This window comes from Plecotus auritus (assembly GCF_963455305.1).
Source record: "Plecotus auritus genome assembly, chromosome: 2".
NCBI lineage: Eukaryota > Metazoa > Chordata > Mammalia > Chiroptera > Vespertilionidae > Plecotus > Plecotus auritus.
Window position 1 is genome coordinate 194,304,531 of NC_137771.1, and position 22,478 is coordinate 194,327,008.

The following is a 22,478-nucleotide window of genomic DNA, read 5'->3' on the forward strand; positions in this document are numbered from 1 at the left end:
CTCATAATTTAATTATCAATGTGTTTCACAATGATTGGAGAATCAGCACATCTATTATTTTATAAATATAGGGTAATTATCATCCTGAACTAAAACATCTGAAAATTTGTTAGTTCAAATAAATTAGATACAAAGATCTTAAAATTATCAATACTACTAAACAAAATATTGTTTAATAAAAATAATCATTAACATTCTCTGACATTAAGAAATACAATATGAACTGTTCTCTGATTATTTCTGGAGAAAGAGTAGACATCTAAAATATCTTTTAGATTTACAATTTAATATTTTAAATGTAATAGTAAAATACACATGATATACTCATGGAAAGAAGTAACACTAGGCAACCAGCCATATAGGACTCTTTGTTACTTGGGTTCTATGTTCATTCACTAGTTAGTACACCTAAATAAATACACAATCTATCCAAACCCAATGATTTTTTTTTATTTCTGTCAAATTTGGCTGAGTGGCAACTCTTTTCTGGGGAATTCAGTACATAAACACCATCCCTCAGTGTGACAAATGCCAAAAGACATAACTTTGTTATCTTTCAGACTGCATGTATTTTAAGAACTTAAGAAGTGAAGTCATTGAGAAGAGCTCCACATGCTAACAACCACAGGCAAAAAGAGAGATCAAGCACAGAAGGGTGAACTTGAAAAGTGGAGGCATAAACAAACACCAAGATTTCAAGGTGAAGTTAGGATCTTTCTTGAATCTCTCCCGGGTGATACCACGTCCCTGTACGCCTGACTTAGACACAATGTATTACCATTCCTACCACCCAGGTGTTCTGCTTTGGAGAAAAGATTTCATCCGTCCTCCCTGACAGTACACCTGCTGAAAGCCACAGTGAACAGGAAACAATGATTAGAGGAAGGGGGCAGGGAAGGAGAGAATGGAGAGGAGCTAAGACCATCAGTTCCAGTGAAGAGTCAAAACCCTAATTAAGAATTTCCTCTCTAATGACTCCTTCAAAATAAAAACAAGAGCAACCATTCCTAAAGATTGTGCAAGATTTTTTTTTAAAATCTCTGTTCTAAATGCACTTATAACTCAAGCACCACCTACTGGTTCAGCACTGGATCTTCCTATTCACTCAACAACTATTCTGATTTGATTTGCTTTCAAATCAGCCAAGAAGACAATTCAATATTTCCGAGGCAAAGACAGGCTATCTATTCATTTAAAAATAACAGACAACCTAAAATTGTGCTAATATTTAAAACAAGGTGCTGAACAACCAACTTTTGGTGAAATATTAAAGTGTACTATTACAGGAATTGAAAGATAACTTGTTAATATGATGGATATAACCTAGACACATGATGTTGAAAATTGGTGTATATTTTTGTGTTACTCTCATTAGTCACTAGGTTACAAACATTACTTTGCTAATTATTTTTATCATAAAACTACTTTTATGATAATATATGGACCTTTCAGCATCTTAATACAAATAAACTGTGATATGTTTTTACTACACAGACAAAATGAAAATCTAACAACAAAAGACACTATTAAATGAAGAAACTTATAAAAATGACTCCCTCTGATTTAGCTGGTTGCCTTTTCCAGTACATCAAGAATCAGAATATTATATTCTTGGAAAATGTGTCTTAGAATTAGGTCACTGGAATCAATTTTGCATTTGTTTTTAAAAACGGTAACTTTTAGCCTCTTTCATTTCACAGAAAACTAAAGTAAAATAAAAATAATTGTTTTCACATAACTACTCAAAAAATACAGTTGGTTACTTCATCAATCAAAATGCACCTCCCCAGAGTGTCTCTGTTAAATTTTTTCTAATTTGTTAAAAAGCAGCACTTCCAGGCATGGCCTCAAAGCCTAACTGGTAGCAGCATCTTAGGGCTACATTAACTGTGTATCCTAGGCAACCAAGTAATGGCTAAAGCACCACAGTGTTTGTTTAAAACGTGATGTGGAAAGCAATCAGAGGAGCTTCAATTCCGGGCAAATTCCTTCTCAATGTAAGCCTCACACTGTATTAGAGTGGTACTATTGGCACCGTTATAATTAAGATTGTGTCACCATATTTATTATTCTCAAGGATTTGTGACTGAGCTGTAAAAAATTAGTCATAGTAATTAAAAGATGGAAAACATCTAGTTAAGCTAAGATGTCCTACTGGGGCTTTTAGGGTCCTAGAGAAGTGGATTAAGCAATTTAAATTATAGAAAATATGCTACCTTAACTAGCGTAAAATACTATCCCAAGCACTGATAAATTGAAGGTGTCTATAAGAATAAATGTAAACATAAATTTAGTCTATACTTCTTTTAATAAAAATATATACCAGCTATTCTAAAACTATAATGATTATTCTTTATGATTTTTATTAAGCTAATTGCTCCGTGATTTTATCTTTTGATGAGTCTTGGCAAAGAGCAGCATGTTCATTTTAAAAAATTATTTTTCACTTTTTGATTACTTCAAGTAATGTCATGAGGCCAAAATCTAAATACATGTAATGTTCATATTGATATGCTCACATAAATTATAGAAGCAATATTTTGTTCTTGATGTATTTTTTAAAACAAGTTTATGTTGTTCTTCTATTAATTTCCTTAAGTAGGAAATTTTTTTTCATCTGCTGTTTTTCAGATTGAAGAACTTGATTTTTTTTAACAGAAAAATAAGCCATAATAAAAGTAAGAGAGAAAGGGTAGCTAACTTTTACTAAGAGCCTGCTATAATACTTACACAATGCTATATATAACATATTTACTTCTTTTAATCTTCTCAAAATAAGTGGAGATATTATTGCTCACATCTCACAGTGAAAAATGCATAATTCTAATAGGATCCAGAATACAAAGTCCATGAATTCTTTTATTCCTCTTGTGCATCTTAGAAGTAAAAATGTTATATCAAACATAGTCCAGCCTACATTTAAATGATTTTAAAGTATTAGAAACAAACTTAGAAAGTAACTCTATTTTTCTTTTGATTCTCCATCATTCATTGCCAACTTTCATTGTCATAATTAATTAACAAATGTATAAAACTCATCAGAACTATAAACTCATCCTATCTAATAAAAGAGTAATATGCAAATTGACCATCACTACAACACACAAGATGGCTGCCCCATGTGGTCAAAGATGGCTGCCCCCATGTGGACACAAGATGGTTGCCACAAGATGGCCAGCAGGGGAGGGCAGTTGGGAGGGACCAGGCCTGCAAGGGAGGGCAGTTGTGAGCGATCAGGCCAGCAGGAGAGGGCAGTTGGGAGGGACCAGGCCAGCAGGGAAGGGCAGTTTGGGGGGACCCAGGCCTACAAGGGAGGGCAGTTGTGGGTGATCAGGCCAGCAAGGGAGGGCAGTTGGGAGGGACCAGGCCTGCAGGGGAGGGCAGTTGTGGGTGATCAAGCCTGCAGGGGAGGGCAGTTAGGGGCAAACAGGCTGGCAGGGGAGCAGTTAGGCATCAATCAGGCTGGCAGGGAGTGGTTAGGGGGTGATCTGGCTGGCAGGCAGAAGTAGTTAGGGGCAACCAGGATGGCAGGCAGGCGAGCAGTTGGGAGCCAGCAGTCGGACATCCCTCGAAGGGTCCCAGATTGGAGAGGGTGCAGGCTGGGCTGAGGGATACTCCCCCACCCTGTGCACAAATTTCATGCACCGGGCTTCTACTCAAGAATAAAATGAAACTAAGAATTGAAAAAATAAACCCATTTCTCCTTAAAGCTGTCTAATATTAACACAATTGAAATAATGCATAAAACATCACTGAATCCTTACAGAGAAAAAGAGAAATCATCATTGTCTTCTTTTTTTTGTGTCCTATTTTTTTTCTTTATTAAGGTATTACATGTGTCCTTATCCTCCTATTGCCCCTCCACCCCACTTCCATTCATGCCCTCAACCACCTGTGTTTGCGTCCATTGGTTATGCTTATATGCATGCATACAAGTCCTTTAGTTGATCTCTCCCCCATACCCCCACCCTCCTCTACCTTCCCTCTGAGGTTTGAGCATCTGAATAATGTCTCTCTGTCTCAGGATCTGTTTTGGTTCATCAGTTTATGTTGTTCATTATAATCCACAAATGAGTGAGATCATGTGATATTTATCTTACTCTGACTGACTTATTTCGCTTAGCATAATGCTCTCCATGTCTATCCATGCTGTAGCAAATGGTAGAAGTGCCTTCCTTTTCACAGCAGCATAGTATTTCATTGTGTAGATGTACCACAGTTTTTTAATCCACTCATCTGCTAATGGGCACTTGGGCTGTTTCCAAATCTTAGCTATTGTAAATTGTCTTCTGAAACTCAATGTGGTAAATACTGAAATGGAAACAGTCACAGGTTATATGGTAAAATTACTCTGCAGAGTTGCTCCAAAAGAAAGAACTTACTGGCCAAGGATCTCTCAAGGTAGCTATCACAGCTTCTTAGAAGGCTTTTCCAAATGTATACATGTTTGGAAAAGGCTTCTAAGAAGCTATGATATGTTAAAATTCTTAAATTTAAAACACAATTGTTTGGTTATTTTCAAAGATAATATATTACAGATTTTATTATCTACTCTTCATACCCAAATTTGATATTAGTGTAAAGTAAGCTATAAACATATATATATATATATATATATATATATATATATATATATATATATATACCGTGTTTCCCCACAAATAATACATCCTTCGAAAATAAGACCTATTACAGGTTTCCTTCTGAGTGAAATATAAGGCATCCCCCGAAAATAAGGCCCCCAGGCTCTGTCTCAGAATGAAAATTAATTTACCATAAACTGGTCGCTAGGGCCGCCCCGAATAGCGTCTAGCAACCAGTGACGTTATGCGGAGTCCTGAAGTCACTGCTGTATGGAGGCGGAGCGGAGGTCAGAGTGAGCGGTGAGCACGGGGCGGGAGAGAGGAGGAGATTATCGCAGATGCGTGTAGAAGAACAGGAGGATTAGAGCGGACGGGACGCGGCGAAGGTGGTGAGTGCTGGTCTGTCTCTGGTGACACTACCTGATGCTCGCGGCCGCCTTCATGATGACTGAAGGTTCTCAGTCAGTGGCAGACCCTGCTCCAGCCCAGATCCAGGCCCCAGCAAGCCCAGTGACAGTCCCCAGGCAGGCCCCAGGGGGTAAATGTCTGATAAAGGGGTAAGGGGGGATGTCTGGTGAAGGTGTTCAGTGGCACAGGGGTGGGGGGAGGGGGATCACTTAAAATGACACAGGAGGATCAGAGGAGGCAATCAAAATGACATAGGAGGATCAAAAGGGGTTACTAAAATGGTAATCCCCCCTCTGATTCTCCTGTGCCATTTTGATTCCCCCCTCTGATCCCCCCTGTGTCATTTTGAGTGTTCCCCCTCCCCCCACCTTGATACCCCAATTCCTTTTTTTTTTACCCCTAGAAATGAGCACAAAAACAAAAAGCTACTCCGTGGAGTACAAGAAAGGAATCATGGAAGACTCTTGGGGCCAAAATCTTACTGCTTTCTGCAAAGAGAAGATGTTGAGTATCCGAAAATGACGAGCAGAGTATGGTAACCTCATTGAACAAGTGGACAAGGGAAATGCTAAAAAGCGCAAGTGTGGATCAGGTCGGCAACCATTATTTTCCGAGCTGGAAGACCTGATCTGTGAATGGGTTGTTGACAGGAGAGCAAAGGCTTTGGTTGTGAATAGGGCTCAGATTCAAGAATTTGCCCTTGCAATGGCACCACAGTTTGACATAGCCCCCGAAGACTTCAAACCATCACAACACTGGCTGGATAATTTCCTTCAGCGAAGTGAACTGTCTTTAAGAAGATCTACAACATTGTTTAGGTTGGAAGATACTCAAGTTATTAAGCGAGCACTTGCATTCAAGTCCTTTATTGATGATGCTGACTTCTCTAAATACAATCTTTCCAACATGATTGCTATGGATGAAACTGCAGTGTTTATGGGCCAATCATCTCAAACAACAATTGAACAGCGGGGTGCCTCCTTGGCATACATTCCCTCCACTGCTTACAAAAGTGCACGTGTTTCCTGTATTTTGGCAATTCGTCTGGATGGCACTAAAATCACACCTTTAATCATTTCTAAGGGTAAGAAGGAAAAGATTGAACGTGTTTTGGGCGTTTTATTCTTGAAACTGAAAAAGCCTGGGCCACACAAGCAGTTATAAGGAAGTGGGTCAATTTAATGCTGCCGCTTGTTATGCGAGGGAGCCAAAGAGGTCTGCTAGTCTGGGATGCAGCCAGCACTCACCGCGCTAAAGACATGAAGACATTTCTTCACGAAAGAAAAATAGATCAGATAATGATTCCCGCAGGAATGACGGCCTATCTCCAGACTCTTGATATTGCAATAAACAAGCCATTCAAAGACAATTTGCACATGGAAATTAATGACTACATTGAAAATAGAATGGAGAGAAATCAGTGTGGAAACTTTGTGAAACCTAAACTGCAAGAAGTTGTGACTTGGGTGAAGAATTCATGGGAGAAAATCACTGACAGTTGCATTGCAAATGCACTGCGAGCAGGCTACCTTGACAAGAAGTACTCATTTAAAGACAGTGCTATTGCTAAACATGAGAGATTTGGTCCACTGATTCTGAAAGAAATGGAGTCACAAGAAATTCACCAGGAAATTCAGGAATTGGATTGTTATGATGATGTTCCAGAAGATGATGACATGATTGTCATTGAATAAATGAGTACATTCTTGATACTGTAGGATTCACAGTTTGTCTGGTTTGTGTTGACAACTACCGTACTACCATACCGTATACAGGTAATAAATTTCCTTTATTTTCATTTAACAATAAATGTGTACTGTATTCTTCTTCATGGAAAAATAAGACATCTTCTGAAAATAAGACCTAGCATGTCTTTGGGGGCAAACATTAATATAAGACACTGTCTTATTTTCAGGGAAACACGATGTGTGTGTGTGTGTGTGTGTGTGTGTATTTTTTAATTTATTTCAGTGAAGAAGGGATTGGGAGAGAGAGATAGAAACATCAATGATGAGAGAGTGTCATTGATTGGCTGCCTCCTGCATACCCCCTACTGGGGATAGAGCCTGCAACCTGGGCATATTCCCTGACCATGAATGGAACATGATCTCTGTTCATAGGTCTATGCTCAACCATTGAGCAACACTGGCTAGGCTACCTTTATATTTTTAAAAATCCATCAAATAAATCATGTATTTTGTTTTTATATTGAAATATTTGAGAAACAATTGAGTATAAATATTTGAGAAACAATTGAGTATAAATATTTGGTTTCTCCCATCTTTTCCACTTGCAGAATGTTGAGCAAAGAAAAAGTAAGAAAGATATGAGTAAGCCAATGCCTCCATTTTAAAAGGAGAAGGCAAGGGAAAAAATCAAGGTATTAGACAGGTGCTGTCTGATAAATGGCCATTAGTCACATGTGGCTATTGAATACATGATATGTAGTTAGTCCAAATGAGATATATTGTATGTGTAAAATACCCATCGAATTTCAATGCTTAATACACACACACCATACAAATTTAAAAATGTCATTAATAATTTTGATGTTACTTAGTGTAATAATAATATTTGGAAATACTGGGTTAAATAAAATTTACTTTTAACATTTACTTCACCTATTTTTTTATTTTACAATGTTTTCACATGGTTGCTAGAAAATTTTAAATTACATATGTGGCTTAAATTTCTAGCTCACATTTTATTTTTTTTGGAACAGTGAGTGCTGTGTTAGACAATCAAAGTATGTCACATTACAGTTTAAATCTGAAGTCATTGATATTATCTACCAAGTGCTTTATAAAACAAATTTCTTGTCCTGTTTTATTTATATCCTATCTAGTGGCCTAGTGCATGGATTTGTGCACATTGAAAGGAATTTAATTAGCAGAAATATTGTAATATTGCTATTTGCCCTTTCTCTGTAATGGAAGTGTCAACCAAATTCATGATCAATAATGACAGATTGAAACACATGCATGCGATTAGCGCCAGTGAGAGCTTTATGTGTAACGTGCATGCGCGAGTCAATGTTTATTTTTAAATTGCCAGTGCGTGCCATATGTACCACCCAGTCGTTCAGAGGGTCATATGTACGTATGGTTGGTCACTTAGCCTTTTATATATATAGACTAGAGGCCCGGTGCACAAAATTCATGCATGGGAGGGGGTGGGTCCCTCAGACCAGCCTGAACTCTCTTGCAATCTGGGACCCTTCGGGGGATGTCCGACTGCCAGTTTAGGCCCGATCCCACAGACATCCCTCTCGCAATCTGGGACTGCTGGCTCCTAACCACTTGCCTGCCTGCCTGATTTTGCCCGTAAAACTCAAGCTTCTTCTTTTTTAATTTTTTATTTTTATATCTCTTCTTTATTTTTTATGTTAAAATTCAAGCTTCTTGAGAACATGAGGCATTTAATATTATTTCATATTCCTTACAGAGAGCTAAGCATGGTAAACACAGCAAATACTTAATACTTACGGGCTTCTATACAAACACTTTCCAACCAGTAATGTTTTAATAGGCAGTCTCCAAAAACTTGAACTGGAAAACCTATAAGTAGAGTGCTCAGATTTCAGGCATCAGGTGCTATTAGCAGGATTTCTATCCCAATTAAACTCTAATTCTGAGCTCTCAACAGTCTGGACAAACTGCCCTTCACTATCTCCAAAGGTGGTTTTTTGTTTTGTTTTGTTTTGTTTTTTGTTTGTTTGGGTTTTTTTGTGTGATTCCAAATAGAGATTTATTTATTAAGAATTATTTAATGTTCGCATAAAAATCACCAATTGTTCCTCATTGGGTTTTTAACACACATGAACTCTTTGGGGGTCCCTCTATTCACCCCAACATTTTCAAAATACAGCTCTTGTCAGTGCCAGTTAACGCAACGAGGTGTTTCCTTGGGTCTCAGCATTGGGAGGGCTTGTGGTCTCCCCTCTGAGAGAACACACATGTTACGTAGTTTCTTAGGTGGGGTTGGCTATCCCTGGAGAAAATACTTATGCAGAAGAATGCAAATTCAGTCATCTGTGGTCAGTTACTCATACCTAATAGCTTTAAAATAAAGTCCCCTTGGTCAAGGTCATGAAAGGCTTGCTGGTTGTTTTCAACTATAAAAAATCTGTCTGGAAAAAGACAGTAGGAAAGAGCGGGGTCTATACTGACGTACTGTGACACTGGGCTGTGCAACCACAGGAGAGCACACAGCAGTCTGCTTAAAAAAAAAAAAAATCCTGTATAATTTCAAATCAGACTCCTCGTCGTCCTTACACAACCCGAAACATCACTGCACCAGATCCTCATTTTTAAAATGAGGTGTATGACAGAGCTCCCCCAGGGACATGCACCACATGGAGGGATGGGGCCAGAAAACCCTAGGACTTGACTTATTAGCAACATTAAGTTATTTTTATCACACTGAAATGAAGGCAGTCGGTCTGTGCCGCCATGAAAGTAAAGGTGATTCAGAAGTAGGTTGGTCATTTATTGCTCTGTTAGGATAGACTCCAAAAATGATTTTTCAGAAACCATCACTGTCCCCTGCAACCCAGCCAGACTCTGGGCCACTCTGGGGGACACAGGCCAAGGCAGCCTGCCAGCTTGCCTCACAGTGATCCTGGCTTGTCTGTTCCTGGGAGTGCCAGCCACTGGGCATGCCTACACCTTCTAGGTGAGCTCTGCGTTCATTTTGGTGTACATCTCGTAGATTATGTCAGTGGTGGTCGTTGGTGAACAAGAACAGGCGGACCTTCTCCAGGCACTCCTCCTCCATCATGTTTTGGCCCTTGGAAAGCGCTTTCAGGAAGTTGGACTTGTAGGGCATGGCATACAGCGCTGCCTGGAAGATCTTCTGTATGATCCAGCCATGGTACTTCTTGAGTGCCATCTTGTAGACCTTGGTGGCATTGACACCAATGAGGTTGGGGTGGCTCTTGTCCAGTTCCCTGGAACAGATTCTCTGCAAGAAGACCTAGGTGAAGCAGAGGCCCCTTTTCAGCCACATCAGCACCAGCGTGGCCCCCACTTTGGGTCACTCTACTCCATACATTTCCTTCTCCACCTCCAGGATGTTCTGCAGGGTCTTGAACTTGGCCAGGTCAGTGTTGTACATAGCTTTGATTTTCGTGATGTTACCACTTATGTCTGCCTTGATGGGCATAAACACTGGGGACCCAAGGCAATCAAAGAAGGTGGCAGGTGGGACCCTGCCTCCAGGAAGGGCCCGGTCTTGATCTGCTTATCTGTGGGCAGCACCTTCAGCAGGTGCTTGGCCAGCAGAGCCATTCGGATGAGTGGTGATGCCGTTTTCTAATTGGATCTTTCTCTTCCTTTCCCAGCACACTCCAAACCTACTCTGGACTGACCACCTAGCCTGCCATCAGGACCATGTTCTGCCCATTCGCCAGTCCCCATTTCCGCCCTACCGCCGCTACCAATCATTGGAGCCTGAGGGCCGGGAGGAGGGACCAAGAGGTCTGCCTTCCACCTGCCCACTAGTCTCTGCTGAGCCACTCACCGCAGTTCCTCTGTTAGCCATCCCCTAATCAATCAGAGCCTGAGGTCTGGGGGGGTGGGGGGAATGGACCAAGAGGTGCTCAATGCACCTCTTGGTGATTGGTCGTTTGGTCGTCACAGTTGTCACAGACACTGGCTTTTGATATATATAGATAGTTCACATAGAACTGATAAAGTTATCTCCTATGCATACATAAGCATATATACATATTTTACCCTCCTATTCAATGTTATATTATTAATATCCAGAATAGCATCTTGCTAATAACAGGTGCTCAGTCTATAACTGTTGACTGTATTTTGAAGCAATGTGTTTTTCCAGCACTAAACACAATTCCGAGTAGGAGAATCTGCTTCCCAGCCCTTTCAGAAATTCTAAGTCCCATAAATGAAATATTTGAAACAAAGTGGCATGTAAATGAAAAATAGAAGTTATGAAGCTTTTATAATAATATGAAAATTGGCAAATTTATGAATTCAACAGTGTATTAACTTATAATGTGAGCAACTTTGAAAATTTAAAATGCATTCAACCTTTAATATAAACAAGCATGGCTATAAAAATATTTTTGGAGCTTTCTATTCACTGTTGGTGATACCTCTCCTTCAAAAAAAAAAGTTCACTTGCCAGTGAGCATCTTCTATAAACAACAATAACTCAGATTTGCATTCCATCAAAAGCATTACGATAAATTAAGAAAATCATTAGAAAAGCTTAAATATTTTACATATTGCTTCACGGTGACTTCAAGTTTATGGGGTGTGTATATTTAAAACCACCCGCACAGTTTATGTCATGGGCAAAATAAAATTTTAAAGGTTATAAAAATCTTTAGATGCAAAGCTTAAAGAATTAAAAGAGGTGGAAATAAAATGAAGTTCTTGCAAGCCCCACCAGCTCAGAGGTCCACAGAAGGCCCAAGAAGTCTAAATGCAGGAGTCAGAGGTCTTGTCTGAGGCAGGAACTCTTGACTCACTGATGAATCTAATTGTCAACAACAACAAAAAATGTTTTTCAGAGGCCCTTAAAGCTTAAGATGCATTTGCTAGGAGTTTCTGAGAAATAGATAGAGGAAAAGACTTAATTTGCTCGGTGGGTCTGGAACCCCACTCCTTTTTTTTTATATGTATATATAAATATATTTTTACTGATTTCAGAGAGGAAGGGAGAGAGAGAGAGAAACATCTATATATAAAAACCCTTAATATGCAAAAAGACCAAATGGCAGAACAACTGAACAGAACAACTGGTTGCTATGATGTGTGCTGACCACCAGGGGGCATGCGCGGAACATGGCAGGCATCTGCTGCAGCAGGATGGTGGAGCAAGTGAGTGGGGGCACCAGACCAAGGTGGGTTGCCTGTCGCTGTCATTGGGGCGAGCCTCTTTTTTGCTCCTGCATGCCATGGTCCCACCCGGCACTCGCACCTGTTGCCGGTGCTGGCCCCACTCACACCCACTGCTGGAGCCTGGCCCAAGCCCCAATCACTCAGCACCCTCAGTGGGTGCAAGTGGCAGCTGCTGGCCCCAAACACCCCTCAGGGCTTCTTCCACCTCCCCCTGCTCCTGAGAGGCAATCAGGGCTGGTAGCTGCCTCTCACACCCACTGCCGGCAACAGCACCACTCACACCCACTGCCAGCGCCTGACATTGGTCCCAATTTCTCAGCGCCATCAGCGGGTACGAGCAGCAGCTGCTGGCCCTGATTGCCCCTGAGGATTTCTCCACCTCACCCTGCTCCTGAGGGGTGAGCGGGGCAGCAGCTGATGGTGCCGGCCCTGCTTGCACCCGCTGCTGGCGCCAGCCCCGATTGCTCTGCACCGCCAGTGGGTGTGAGCAGGACCAGCACTGTCAGCATGTGGGAATGGCCACAGCAGGAACAGGGCTGCCAGCAGACAGGGGATCAGGGGCCATGGAGGGAGGGGGCGAGCGGGGGCATGGAGGATGGGCCAAGACCTGCCCCTGTGCCCACCGCAGCTTCGCGGCCCACAGTTCCTTTCAAGGTGCACAAATTTGTGCACTGGGCCCCTAAGCATAATATGCAAATTGTCCCCTCGACCGGGAGTTTGACCACTCACTATGATGTGCGCTGACCATCAGGGGGCAGTGCAGAACATGGTGGGCGTTGGCAATGCTCTGCAACCTCTCTCCGGCTACCTGGGGTGGGAGTGACAGGGATGGAGGTGTGGTGAGAATGCGGGGTGCCCGCCAAGCTCACTATCACTCCCCCTGCTACCCTCCCCCGGGACGCCACGACTCACCATGGGCTCACGCCGGAGCTGGTCTGCCAAGCTTGTCAGGAGAGAGCGCGCTGCCCACCTAGCTTCCATGTGGTGCTGCTGGGCATCCCAGAGGCCATGCTGTGCCCTGGCCCACGGCATTCGGCTGCGCTCACCGCATCTCCCCGTGAGGACTCAGGCGCTGTGACTCAGGCAGAGACAGGGTGTGTGGAGGCCCAGGAGCCCAGGTGCTGCCCAGGGCCCAGATGTCAGCTGGGACCTGCCCTTCCACACCAGACACTCACACTTCGATCTCCGGCCAGACCTAGGGACCACACTCGTGCACAATTTCGTGCACCGGGCCTCTAGTCAATGATAAGAGTGAATCATTGATCGACCACCTCCTGCACGCCTCCTACTGGGGATGGAGCCTGCAACCTGCACTTGTGCCCTGACCTGGAATCAAACTGTGATCTCCTGGTTCATAGGTTGATGAACCTGCTCCATAATTACTACCAGGGTGTACTCAGGCAAACATCCTTCAAAGCCTGGGTTTCCTTATCTAAAAAGTATATTATAATTTTCCCTCTAACATAGATTTCTGTGAGCTCATTTGAATGAAGCTCTAAATACAGTGTCTGTAACAAATACCACAGACTTGATGTCTTGACTCAAGAGCATTTAGTGCTGGAGACCTAAGGTCTGAAATTCAGCTGCTGCAGGGCCATGCTCAATTTGAAGGGTCTAGCAAAGAATCCTCCCTTGCCTCTCCCTGGCTTCTGGTGGCTCTCTCAACACATAGTGTTGCTTCACTTGTAGCTGCCTCACTGCAAAGTCTGTCTTCACATGGCATTCTTTCCCACATGTTATCTCTGTCCTTCAAGGACACCAGTCACTGGATATAGGGCCCACTCTAATGCAGCCTAACTCATCTTTTCTAAATACATCTACAAAGACCCTATTTTCAAATAAGACCATATTTTGATGTTTTTGGTGGACATAAATTTTGGATGGGCACTATTTAACCCACTACATATATTTAACTAATTCTAAGGTTCACGTAGCTTTAAGTAAAATAAGAAAAAGGTCAAAAAACAATAGAGTATAAAAGAGATAGCCACTCTTATATACTGTCTTCTTGTACATTCATGCAATGTCTAATTTGAACTGTAGCGCAAAAATATTCCTTTTTAATTTCCCAAATTAGACTTTAAGAGATTTTTCTACTAAAGATTTCTGTTGGTTTGTGTGTTTTTTAGGTTTTACATAGACTAGCCATATCTCATCAATCTGTCACTTACCTCCTGTCACTAAGTCTTAGCCTTTTTTCTCTACATCTCTCATATCCATTTTTCTTTCTTCTAATTCTACCAAAACTTAACACCTCACACAAACATGAATATAATCACTGTCAAAGCAATACCTGCCTCAAGACTTCTGAATCATGGTATAAACCACTAGAGATTAATTTCTCAACTTTTTATTCACCTTTTCACATATTCACTAAACCATCAGTGATGGTTCCCCATTTCTTTGAGGTAGAATCTAAGCTCCACAAACCAGATGCAAACACTTTTATGATCTGACCTGACTCACCCAAATATACTTTCTTTTACAACTAAATGGAAAAATATCATCTCCAGGAAGTCTGAGTTTATTGTGTCTGATGTCCGCCTTCACTTCTTGATTGCAAGGGAAAGTAATTACAGAAATACCTTCTCGGCCACATCAAAAAATGTCCAGAAATATTCTGCCTTCATCTCCAAAGGAACTTTTAACCAATATTCTAAAGTTGAAAGGATTTGTAAATGTACCAGAATGCATTATCTGAGTGAAAGATAAAGATGTTGAATACATATTTGTTGTGGATTGGGCCCCACAGCACATGCACAGTATTGATGCTCTTGTGGAGACAAAGAAGTGAAAGTGAGTCAGGCAAAATCTCTCAGATGAAAGGTTAGAAATTAGCTTTTGCCAAAGTGAATTTCAATTAAAAGAAGAATATTCATTTGGAAATATCCTGCAGATGGTGAAAGGAAAGCCCGGACTGTGTCAATATCATTTCTAGGAAATCGGTTAGGATGCTAAAGGGGAAAAATACTCTAGCATTTAAATAGATCAGTCACAAGCATACATGGAAGATATAGGTGGGATTTAATTATTTTAATGAGTAGTATTACAAGATGTGTTTGATGAAAGTTCTTCTATTTTTTTTTTTTTAATATTTGGGGAAAAGGTATTGGTCTGCAAAGAAAAATATGTCTGTCCTGGGAGGTCAGCTCTGTGCAATACATAAGATTTCTGGGGATGGGCATTTAAGCTTGCCATTTGACCACTGACATGATCCCATGATACACTTATGGTACTCAGATTTTTCTATGCCCTAATCAGCACTCCTGCTGTTTTCACTGTTGCTTTCTCTTTTCAGACATAGATATGTGTTTCCTGGGAGTTAAGGAACCATAAAAAATCAAACAGCCCTGACCATTGCAGCTTGGTTGTTTGGAGCATCATACTATACACCAGGAGGTAGCAGATTCAATTCCTGATCAGGGTGCATAACCCGGTTCTGGATTTGATCCCCCGTAGGCTGTGTGCAGGAGGCAACAAATTGATGTTCTCTCTCACATTGCTGTTTCTCTTTCTCTCTCTCTGTTTCCCTTTCTCTCTCTCTGTTTCCCTTTCTCTCTCTAAAAATCAATATGAAATATTAAAAATCAAACAAATCCTAATTCTGTTTTCAACTAAGAGATACTGAGTAGAAAAGTTATGCTTAAAGTTTCTTTGTCTTTCTCTCCCTCTCTTTCTCACCTTCTTTTTCTCCCCTGATAAACCACCAGTAACTTCTGATCTTCTTATTTTTTTTTAATAAGAAAATATAAAGTGAGCTGCTTCTGAAGCAAAGAACATAACTTTTATTATCCCTATTCCCTGTTACTTACTGTTATTAATTTTAAACTTTTGTTGCATTTTTCAGGTAATAAAAAAAGCAATAAAGTAGTCCTTTAGTACAAACTGTACAACACTTGTGGTTTGCTTTAAAAATCAAACATACTTTGTAAAGGAAGGTAAAACTATCTATAGCTCCCAAGGTAAACTAAATTAGTTATGAACCAAAATGGAGAAAAACATTCTTTATTTATTGAACAAATATTTGAGAGCTTGCTATGAACAAGGTATAGAGCAAGATGAAAGCCACAAGCCATTTATACCATTGCTGTATCCTCCCAAACTGCAAATGAAGCTCAGAATCTACATATATATATATATATATATGCATATATATATATGGCTAATATGCAAAGTGTCCCCTTGGGAGTTCGACTAGGAGACCAGGAGTTCGATCACTTGCTATGATGTGGGCTGGCCACCAGGGGGCAGACACTCAACGCAGGAGCTGCCCCCTGGAGGTCAGTGCGCTCCTACAGACAACCTCCTATGGCCAACCAACCTCCCATGGTCCCTACCCCAGGCCAGCCGCAATAACCCTCATTGGGACTGGGCGAGATGGCCCCTATCAGCCCTGATCACCAGCCAGGCCAAGGGACAAATTCGTGCACCGGGCCTCTAGTATTATATAAGACTCCATCTTAGCAGACTGGAGGATAAAAGATTCTCCTGCTGTACTTGAAGAAATTAAAGGGCATACTCTAAACTGTCTGTGGATAAGGTCACATGGCAAGGAATGGGAGGCAGCTTCTAGGAAATGAAAATGATCCTTATCCAAAAGCCAGCAAATAAGTGGGGACCTCAGTCTCACAACTGAATGCTGCCCATAATCAGAGGAGCTCCAAGTTGGATCTTTCCCCAGTGGAACCTACATTTCCATCTAACACCTGGACTGTAACCCAATGGAATCCTGAAAAAGAGAGCTTAGCTCATCTGAACCCAGACTTCTACAGCATTGAACCTGACATCGGGAATGCCTGTTGTTTTATGTTGCTGAATTTCACAGGATTAACTATGAGCCATAGGAAACTAACACAGTACCTATTTATTGTCTGTATATTGAGGCCTTTAACCCTTAAACTGATCAAATAAATTAAGGAGTATTTGGGGGAGGGAGTCTACTTTTAATAATAGAAACTAACATTTTTTAGCTATGCATTGTTGAAGACCTTTGTATGTATTACAGTAATTAGACTTCTAAACTTTGGAGAACTTCAAGCTTCAGTCCTTGGCACTTTCTTTCCTATTCTAGACCAGTATTTTTCAATCTGAGGAACGTGTAGAAACTTCGGGTTTTTGAACAACAACAAAAAGAAAAGCAGAGACAAAAAAAAATGTAGTAAGATAAAATTACATGAAGTAGTACATCCTTTCCAGTGTGTAGGTTGTGTATATTTGTGATGTAAAATATTATTTTAAGTGTGGATAGTGGCCAAAAACATTGAGAAAAACAGCCCTAGGTGATGTTATCTTGTTTCATAGTATTAAAAAGTATCTATACTAGGATGGAGTCATTTTAGGTCAATTCTCTATCTCTAGACTGTACCATTTCTCAGAACCACATGTATATGGGCAAATTTAACAAAAGAGCCAAAAACACACATTCGAGAAAAGAAAGCCTCCTTAATAAATGGTGCTGGGGAAATTGGAAAGCTACATGCAAAAGGATGAATATAGATTACAGTTTTCCCCATGTACAAAAATTAATTAAAAGTGGATCAAAGACCTAAATATAAGATCTGAAGTGATAAATTACATAGAAGAAAACATAAGTACAAGACTTATGGATCTTTGCCGAACAGGACATTTTATGAATTTGACTCCAAAGGCAAGGGAAGCAAAGGTAACAATAAATGAATGGGACTATATCAAACTAAAACGCTTCTGCAGAGCAAAAGAAGCAATCAACAAAACAGAAAGGCAACCAAACCAATGGGGGATGATATTTGCATACAGCTCCGACAAGGAGTTCATATCCAAAATATATAGAGTTCATACAACTCAAGACCAAATAAATCAATTAAAAAATAGGTAGAGGATCTGAACAAACACGTCTCCCAAGAATACATACAAATGATACATGAAAAGATGCTCAACTCCACTAGCTATTAGGAAAATACAAATTAAAACTGCAATGAGATACCACCTCACACCTGTTATAATGGCTATTATTAATAAGACAGGTAATAACAAGTGTTGGAGAGGATGTCAAGAAAAGGAACCCTCATTCACTACTGGTGGGAATATAAACTGGTACAGACACTATGGAAAACTACATAATGGTTCCTCAACAAATTAAGAATAGAGTTACCATGTAACCCTCTATTGGGTACCTACCCAAAAAACTTGAAAACGTTTATTTGCAAAGATATATATACCCCTATGTTCATTATTCATGGTGGCCAAGACATGGAGATAATCAGTGTCCTTCAATAGAGAATGATGGATAAAGCAGATGAAGTACATACATACTATGGAATACTGCTCAGCCATAAGAAAATATGAAATACTGCTATTTGCCACAACATAAATGGACCTTAAGAATATTATGCTAAGCAAAACAACTTAGAATCATATGATTTCACCCATATGTGGGATATAACAGCTAATAGCTTTATGATTTCACTCATATGTGGGATATAAAACTGAGACTCCTAGACACAGACAATAGTATAGTGGTTACCAGAGAAAAAGAAGGGGTAGTAAGGGTAAAGGGGGTCAAATATAAGATGAAGATGATTTGACTTTGGGTGATAGGCACAGAATGCAATATGCAGATGATTTATCATAGAAATATACACTTAAAACCTATATGATCTGATTAAGTATTGCTATTGCAACTAATTTAATTTTAAAAGTTTCAAGTATACTTCTCAGCGTATTTTGGTGCTTATTAAAATTTTTACTTAATTATTTTACATCTTACCTCCTATTTTAGAAACAATTTTGCATTATGGAATTATAACTGAGTGGGATCATATAAGCAGGCAATGAATCTATTACTCAGGATCGTCATTGACTTAAATCTGGCATGCAAGGATCATATCTACATGCAACTTCTAGCCAGAGTCATTGATTTCTACAGTTGAGAACTTTTTTTTAAAAAATATATATTTTATTGATTTTTTACAGAGAGGAAGGGAGAGGGATAGAGAGCTAGAAACATCGATGAGAGAGAAACATCGATCAGCTGCCTCCTGCACACTCCCTACTGGGGATGTGCCCGCAACCAAGGTACATGCCCTTGACCAGAATCGAACCTGGGACCCTTCAGTCCGCAGGCCGACGCTCAATCCCCTGAGCCAAACCGGTCAGGGCTGTTTGTTTCTTTTTAATGTACTAAATAATTATATAGGTTGAGAACTTTTAGGAATTTATGTATCATGCAGTCTAAAGCAGTGTTTTACAAACTGAGACCCATTCATGGATTGTGAAATCAACTTAATTATTTATGACCAGCATATCTTTTTCATGAAATAGTAAAGAATGGAAAATAGAGTCCATTGTTTGTATGAAGAGCATTATTCTGTAAAACATTTTTTCCCTGTTTTTAACATACATTGTGTATACTGTGTCACCATGTAAAATAGGTTACATACTATGGATCATAGTCTAAAGAGTTAGGAAGCCACTGGTCAAAAGCTGTTACAGCAAGCTGCAACCAAGACCTCTGGTTTCCTACCTCTCATGTCCTACCCATACAGTCTGGCTTTATATACATTTTTTGTTGTTGTTGTTGTTGTTGTAAAAATGGAAATGAGAAACTATTAAGTCAATGAACTTCCTTTAAAATACCATACTATCTCAAAAAATAAAAACTATTGATCTTTATTCTTTTTCATAACATTTTCAAGTCCGGCAGAAGGCAAAATAATAATTACAATTTTACTGTAGACCAGATTATATAAAATTCTATTAAAGAGCAAAGTTCACTCTCCAAGGCCACTAAATCTAAGGATTGCATCATCATACCGAATTGTGTGACTGAAATTTCTCTTTTTAGATGTTTCTTTAATGAACTTCTTATGAAACTGCAGTAAAAGGATGAACTTAGAAGCAGTTAAAAGCCATATACTAAAGCTGGAGTCACTTAAATGTAACTTGTAATGATTGCTGTAGGCAAAATCAAATAGTAGAAATGAATTCAGGTGCTGGGATAAAGGCATAGTTTCATTGATTAATGTGTCAGAATAGACAGTCCGAGGCAGTCCCCTACTTTCCGTGCATTCAATGTGTTGCTATGATATCTTCATAAAGCTACATGAAAATCATTCACCTTGGACAGTAGGCAATAAATGAGTACAGAAGAATGGAAAAATCCTAATTAAAAGGGCAACTTATCAAATAATAATCTAAGCTACATTGTACTTCAATTCACCCTGATTGCAGCGTTCTCACTTGGATTTAAGGATACATTTGGCTCCCAGCAACAGTAAAGCTCATTACAATCATCATTAAAATAGCACTTTTCTCAAGCCAGCAGCAGTTGGGTGTCTTGTTGAAGCTGTGCATTCAGCTGCCCTAGGAGTATCAGGCAGGGAGTCAAGTGATCCCTTGGGATAAACCTGAATGGGCTCTGATGAGCTCCAAAGGGGTATGATCCTAGGGCATTCTGGAGGCAAAGGCACTGCTGCCTCTTACTTGCTATATATTAACAGCACTAAGGCTGCTATAAGAGAGGAATTGAAGTTTTAATAGCCATTTTCTTCCAGATAATATATATATATTAGAGGCCTGGTGCACAAATTCGTACACCAGTGGAGGCCCTTGGCCTGGCCTGTGGGATTGGGCTGAAACTGGCTCTTCAACATCCCCTGAGGGGTCCTGGATTGCGAGAAAGCATAGGCCAGGCTGAGGGACCCCACCGGTGTACGATTAAGGTCAGGGAGGGGCCATGGGAGGGCTCCAGTGCATGTCCGGCCTGTCTAGCTCAGACCAGATCGGCTGAACCCCAGCAGCAAGCTAACCCTACTGGTCAGAATGCCTGCCCCCTAGTGGTCAGTGCACGTCACAGCGAACGGTTGAGCGGCCTTAGCATATCATTAACATAATACGCTTTGATTGGTTGAACAGATGACTGGACGACCAGACACTTAGCATATTATGTTTTTATTATATAGGATGGTGCTTCAAATTGAAATGCTGACATTATGTATATATGGTATATATAACACATAAATAAAAAAATCAACCTATTGACAAGCACTCATGTATGTAGGTAAAATGAATTTGTGACCAATATTTCCAGAAAATGAAAAATGTTCTAGTTAAATTCAGAAATTAGAAATGTCTATAAAGATTAATTTCTTTAAATCCCTTATTGTCTCGACCAGCTCTTATTTATAGCCAATTTTGACAGAAAACCAATAAAGTTGTCAGCTCACTCAATTTGTTTTGTGAAATAACTCAAAGCTTTTTATATTAATGATAGAATTGTTTTATAAATATCTTTGGCTATTGCAAATATGCCTATTAGACACTATTAAAATCATCCAAATACTTTTTAAAAACAACTTACTACTCTTTTATTTAAATGTGTTATTTGTTTTTTTTTGTTCAGCAAAAGTTGAAAAATATTCATCAAAATCTAAATAAATGACTAAATTTTTAAAAATAAATCTGAAACCTTGTTTTTCAAATATGTGACATAAAATTGTAAACAGAACAAGAAATTTGTTTTTCATTTAAACTACCAACCAAAGCAATATGTTGAATAATTTATATATTCTTAACTAATAAAGTTTCTATGTAAGCAATTTAATTTTTTCTCAGCAATGTAATACCAGGAAGTATAATTGAATTTCTCTTTCTGTTCAATGGGCAGAAAATGCAGAGAAAACTGAAGTCAAATTTGTATTAAAAGAAAAACTTTTTTCCTGACACAGAGGAATAGCTCACCTAGTCCCTTTCTGCTGCCTTTATTCTGAAATAGGGCTAAACAAGACCCTTACATGATAAAGCTCTTTAATAAGTGAGATGAGTCACTAAGAAAACAATTCATTGCATATATTATTCCACTTAAGGAACAAGGAAAAAAAGAAGAGGCATGTTTTTGTTTATTCTCTTAATTTTGGAACCATGGACTTAACAACAAATTTCAAGTAGAAATATTCTTTTTGATAATTCTGGAACTGGATAGGAACAATGCTTACATCAAGATTATCAAACATGAGTAGCATAAGTTCTTATTAGGGAAAAATACGTCACAGTGTCCAGGTTTATACTCAGGAAGTCAAGTTAAAATGGGTATGAAATAATCATTTTAAGATGTGAGGCAACATCAAGTCCTCTTGATTCCTCCTGAATAGAATCCATCCACTTCTTTCTACCTCTGTTGCCATGGCCTTTGAGAGTGATGGGACTACTGTGAACTCCTGGCTGAATTTTAGGCAGGGCCTCCAAAGTGGTTGCCTTTCCAGAAAATGGCTTTCTTTCATCTGTTCACTCTGTTATACCAAAAGGAAGAAAAGAGTAATTTTTTAAAGCTTTAAGTCTCATCATGTGAATACTCTAAGTAATCTCTAGCAGTCTAACCTTCCTAACACTCAGGACAAAAATCCTTCTATCTTACCCCTACTCACCTTCCTCCTCATTTTCTACCAAATTGTTCCACTCCCCTCAGCCTACTCCCACATTTTTCTCCATCAATACTAGACTATTTGAACTTTCCCAAAAGTATTCTGAGTACATGCAGTTCCCTCAACTTTTGATAATCTTCCGTTTCTTCTCAGCTTAAATATCATTTTTCTCAGGATCCAGTTCACAGATCTTTTTCTCCAGAAGGACATCCATCATTCCC

At 39.6% G+C, this 22,478-nt stretch overlaps 1 protein-coding gene and 1 pseudogene across 12 annotated transcripts in view; both read right to left on the reverse strand.

Annotated features, from left to right (window-relative positions):
• Positions 1-22,478, reverse strand: part of NLGN1 (neuroligin 1) — an 872,049-nt gene that overhangs the window by 570,399 nt on the left and 279,172 nt on the right. The window lies entirely within an intron of this gene.
• LOC308242642 (glycolipid transfer protein-like) lies at positions 9,662-10,279 on the reverse strand (annotated as a pseudogene). The gene has a single exon. The product of its transcript is annotated as a glycolipid transfer protein-like (transcript).